Genomic DNA, 5,957 nt, shown 5'->3' on the forward strand with positions numbered 1-5,957 from the left:
GAACCGTATGTGCAGTTGACGGACTTTGAGCGAGGGCGTATAGTGGGCATGCGGGAGGCCGGGTGGACGTACCGCCGAATTGCTCAACACGTGGGGCGTGAGGTCTCCACAGTACATCGATGTTGTCGCCAGTGGTCGGCGGAAGGTGCACGTGCCCGTCGACCTGGGACCGGACCGCAGCGACGCACGGATGCACGCCAAGACCGTAGGATCCTACGCAGTGCCGTAGGGGACCGCACCGCCACTTCCCAGCAAATTAGGGACACTGTTGCTCCTGGGGTATCGGCGAGGACCATTCGCAACCGTCTCCATGAAGCTGGGCTACGGTCCCGCACACCGTTAGGCCGTCTTCCGCTCACGCCCCAACATCGTGCAGCCCGCCTCCAGTGGTGTCGCGACAGGCGTGAATGGAGGGACGAATGGAGACGTGTCGTCTTCAGCGATGAGAGTCGCTTCTGCCTTGGTGCCAATGATGGTCGTATGCGTGTTTGGCGCCGTGCAGGTGAGCGCCACAATCAGGACTGCATACGACCGAGGCACACAGGGCCAACACCCGGCGTCATGGTGTGGGGAGCGATCTCCTACACTGGCCGTACACCACTGGTGATCGTCGAGGGGACACTGAATAGTGCACGGTACATCCAAACCGTCATCGAACCCATCGTTCTACCATTCCTAGACCGGCAAGGGAACTTGCTGTTCCAACAGAACAATGCACGTCCGCATGTATCCCGTGCCACCCAACGTGCTCTAGAAGGTGTAAGTCAACTACCCTGGCCAGCAAGATCTCCGGATCTGTCCCCCATTGAGCATGTTTGGGACTGGATGAAGCGTCGTCTCACGCGGTCTGCACGTCCAGCACAAACGCTGGTCCAACTGAGGCGCCAGGTGGAAATGGCATGGCAAGCCGTTCCACAGGACTACATCCAGCATCTCTACGATCGTCTCCATGGGAGAATAGCAGCCTGCATTGCTGCGAAAGGTGGATATACACTGTACTAGTGCCGACATTGTGCATGCTCTGTTGCCTGTGTCTATGTGCCTGTGGTTCTGTCAGTGTGATCATGTGATGTATCTGACCCCAGGAATGTGTCAATAAAGTTTCCCCTTCCTGGGACAATGAATTCACGGTGTTCTTATTTCAATTTCCAGGAGTGTATATTAATGACTTGCCTTTCTATATTCATGAAGACGCAAAGTTAGTCCTCTCTGCTGATGATACAAGTATAGTAATCACACCTGAAAAACAAGAATTAACTGATGAAATTGTCAGTATTGTATTTCAGAAAATTACTAAGTGGTTCCTTGTAAACGGACTCTCACTGAATTTTGATAAGACACATTACATACAGTCCCGTACAGTAAATGGTAAGACGCCATTAATAAATATAAACCTTAATCAGAAGCAGATAGCTAAGGTAGAATATTCCAAATTTTTAGGTGTGTCCATTGATGAGAGATTAAATTGGAAGAAACACATTGATGATCTGCTGAAACGTTTGAGTTCAGCTACTTATGCAATAAGGGTCATTGCAAATTTTGGTGATGAACATCTTAGTAAATTAGCTTATTACGCCTATTTTCACTCATTGCTTGCATATGGCATCATATTTTGGGGTAATTCATCACTGAAGAATAAAGTATTCATTGCACAAAAGCGTGTAATCAGAATAATAGCTGGAGTCCACCCAAGATCATCCTGCAGACATTTATTTAAGGATGTAGGGATATTCACAGTAGCTTCTCAGTATATATATACTCTCTTATGAAATTTGTTTTTAACAGCCAAACCCAATTCAAAAGTAATAGCAGTGTGCATAGCTACAATACTAGGAGAAAGGATGATCTTCACTATTCAAGATTAAATCTAACTTTGGCACATAAAGGGGTGAATCACACTGCCACTAAAGTCTTTGGTCACTTATCAAATATTATCAAAAGTCTGACAGATAACCAACAAGTATTTAAGAAGAAATTATAAGAATTTGTGAATGACAACTCCTTCTACTCCATAGAGGAATTATTAGATATAAATTAAGAAAAAATTTGTAAAAAGATTATAAAAAATAAAAATAAAAAAGTTGTTATATTAACTTAATTATGTTGTTAAATTAACTTAATTATGTTGTTAAATTAACTTAATTATGTCATGTATTAGAAAATTTGACTCGTTCCACATCATTACGAAATATCATATTCATGATCCGGAACTAGTATTAATCTAATCTAATCTAATCTCTCTCTCTCTCTCTTCCTTTGTCTCTTATTCTTACTGGATCGTCTGATTAGATACGATCCTCCATGGCCTCCTCTCCCATGCTATCCTCTTCATCTCAGAGTAACACTTCCACCTTGCGTTCTCTATTATTTGTTTGATACATTCTAATCTTTGTTCTGCCCAACAGTTGGTACCCTATACAGCACCCACAAGTACCGTGAAAGCTATTCTTTGATGTCTCAACACACATCCCATCATCAATGCCGGTTTGAGAACACTTTTCCACGCAAGAGTCTCATAACTTGGCGCTCCCCTACACCACAGCCCTCACCTTGTCTCTCGTACCCTTTCATTCACTCCTAGGGACTAAGAGGGCTGATCAACAAAGAATCAGATTATTTTTCAGAGATATGTTTCACTTCAATGTTTACATGAACTTTTTCAAAAGTACTCCCCTTCTACTTGATGCACTTTTTATAGCTTTTCTGCCTGTCCGCAAACACATGATGCAGGTCATTATCGGTCCTCGAGAATCGCTCTGTCTTGAGCACTGCTTCAGAGTTCTCAAATCGAATGCCCCAAAGTTTTGCCTTTAGTGATGGAAAAAAAAAGAAAAAGAAAAATACAGTGCAGGATCGGGGCTAAAAGGCGGATGCAACACACAGAAATGTTGAACGGAGCCAAAGATGGCATGACCTGACTTTTGATGTGAGGGTACGAATTGTGATGCTGAAGCCACCACCCAGTTCGAAATAGATCTGGTCGTTTCCCTGCTATAAGCTTCCTCAGTTTAGCCAATAACGACGTGTAGTATGCTGCTGTAACAATAGTGCGAGGGGAAGTGTATGCTGCTATAAGCTTCCTTAGTTTAGCCGATTACGACGTGAAGTGCGCTTCTGTAACAGTAGTGCGAGGGGAACTGGATGCTGATAAATCATTCAGCAACATTTAAAAACATGTGATCACAATCATTTCCACTGCAGATGGAATAACTTTTGCCTGTTTTGGTTTTAGAGAACCTGTAAAATTTCGATCTGTGCTGGCTCGTTTACCTTGAGGATCACAATGATTTAACTATGAGTCACTATCGGTGATAACTACAGAAACGCATCCGTTCATCAGAAAAGAAATGCGGGACCTCACGGTTTGTCTCCATTCGCACGCCGTTTTGTGGAGCCGTCAACAGTGGTGGTAAACACCGGGCACAAACACGAATCATGTGGAGAGATCGTTCGTAATCATAAAGACACTGCCATATGACATCCTCAACATTTCACTTACATTACATAATGTTAACCGGCTCTCCTCACTGACAATCACAGCAGCAGTGTTGATGATGACTTCAGTCACAACAGAAGCGGAAACAGCAGGTGCATCTTGCTTAACAAGTCGGCTTTCTTTGGACTCCGTGAACCAGCTGAACACTGTTGCACGAGGTAATGCATCTTCACGGTACGCTTGTTGCAGCTTTTCGTAGGTTCCAGTGACTGTATTGTTCAAACGAATATAGTATATTATTGCGCCATACTGATCCTCTTGCGTTACCTCCATTGTTTCATATGCGAAGCCGCGCGGGATTAACCGAGCGGTCTAAGGCTCTGCAGTCATGGATTGTGCGGCTGGTCCCGGCGGAGGTTCGAGTCCTCCCTCGGGCATGGGTGTGTGTGTGTTTGTCCTTAGGATAATTTAGGTTCAGTAGATTGTAGGCTTAAGGACTGATGACCTTAGCAGTTAAGTCCCATACGATTTCACACACATTTGAACATTTGATATGCGAAATGCAAAGAGCGTCAACAAAATCAAGCATTACTATCAGCCTAGCAATACGTGAGTGCTGCCCCCTGTGGATATTATACATAAAAACCCGCTGTTTTCAAATATTCGTGCTGCAGATGGGACACTATCACGGAAGCTACAGGATAAAACTCAACCTCAGACTTTGTTGACAGCCCTCGTAGTTGTGATACGCTCTGTTCACAAATCTTTCACTTGAGTGCCCGTCTTAGTTTGACGCTCCAAGTGGCCGTTACTAATTATATGAAGTCTTCAAAATAAATCTTACTCATGTGGCACCTCGGCGTGACACCCCAAACGGCGGCTTGAGTGGTTTGGGCCCTAAACCGGCCCTGCCTATCATTATGTCGCTTATTCTTACCACTGTTTACCACATTTTCCTCTCCTCGCCGAATCTGCGGAGAAATTCATTTCTTATTTTCATCAGACCTCATATTTTTTCAACTTTCTTCTGTAGCGGCACATCTCAAACATTTCGATTCTCTTCTTTTCTGTGTTGTCTTTACATATGATCAGAATGTCTGTGGGATTTGTGACAAACCACTCGATAATATTCTGCTAGGGCAGTCAACGAACGATTCTTTGATCGACGTGCACTCCGCTTCGCCTTTCGTAACCATTTCCTTTCCCCCACTCGTACCCCTTACCATCTGATGAACTTCTTAATCCACTCAAACAATTAGAATACCTTCGCCAGCCCAATGTCCCAGCAAAATCTCATCACAACACTGTACCATCGTCCCTAAGAACCTCTCACCAGGTCGCACCTCCATTGTACCTCCACACACACCAGTGTCCCTTCCGCGGCTAAATTTAACCATCTTCCCGTCTCAGACTATGAAATCTCGCCACGCGTCAAGCACTGCCCATTAATTATCGGTCGTTGGTTTGTAGGTGTGGGCTGGTGCCCGATAGCGTCCCAAATGTGTTACATCGGGTTTACATTAGGTGCATCTGGTGGGCAAAATATCGACGTGACTTCACTGTGATGCACCTCAAATCACTATAGCACGATTCCAGCTTTGTGAGAGGACATTTACACTGCTGGAAGATAACAATCGACCGTGGGGAAGACGTCAAACACGGAGGGATGAAGGTATTCCCAAACAATGTTCAAGTAATCCACAGCTGTCTTAGTGCCTCGCATTACTCCAAATGCCCCACAGAAATACAGGTAAATGTTGACCACAGCATAAAACTGCCACCACCGGCCTGCGTCCTTGGTCTGGTACAAGTTTCGAGCAGTCGTTCGCTTCGTTGAGGGCATACCTGGACATGACCGTCCATCTGGTGTAACAAGAAACGTGGTTCGTCCTACCTGGCGACACGTTTCTATTGATCCATGATCCAATATCGATGACCCCGTACCCACTGCATTCATAACTGCCGATGTCGTTCGGTCAAAAAGGGAACACATAGGAGTTGTCTTCTGCGAAGCCTTATGTTCAACAGTGTGTGCCGAACGTTGGGCCTGGATGCACTAGTGTTTGCATCAGCACTGAAGTCGTTCGTCAGGTCAGGCTGGTGTTGGCAGACGTCCCGTATTTCCCGGGACGTCCCGTATATCCTGCATAATTTGAAATGTTCTTCAGGGACAAGATCTGTCCCGTATTTCAAGATTGTTTCATTATTACTGCGCATCCCTTAGCGCTGCAGCTGGCAAGTACCTATTATCTAGGCACATTGTAATGTTGTTACTTTAATTTGCTATGAAAGCGGTACTGATAGACAATAAAAGCAGGTTAAAGCTGTGAGCTGTCTGGGGAAGTTAACCTTGCATTACTGAGCAACTGTTTCACCAGGTATGCAGTCTAGCGTACCAAATTCCCAACCAGACTAACATTAATTATAATCTTTTAATAGTCATACGACAACCTGTGATATGTATATAAAAAAAGATAATTTAAATAAAAAGAAATAAATCAGTTTGTATTTGGAAATTTAT

The sequence above is a fragment of the Schistocerca americana genome, chromosome 2, assembly GCF_021461395.2.
Source record: "Schistocerca americana isolate TAMUIC-IGC-003095 chromosome 2, iqSchAmer2.1, whole genome shotgun sequence".
NCBI classification, from domain to species: Eukaryota; Metazoa; Arthropoda; class Insecta; order Orthoptera; family Acrididae; genus Schistocerca; species Schistocerca americana.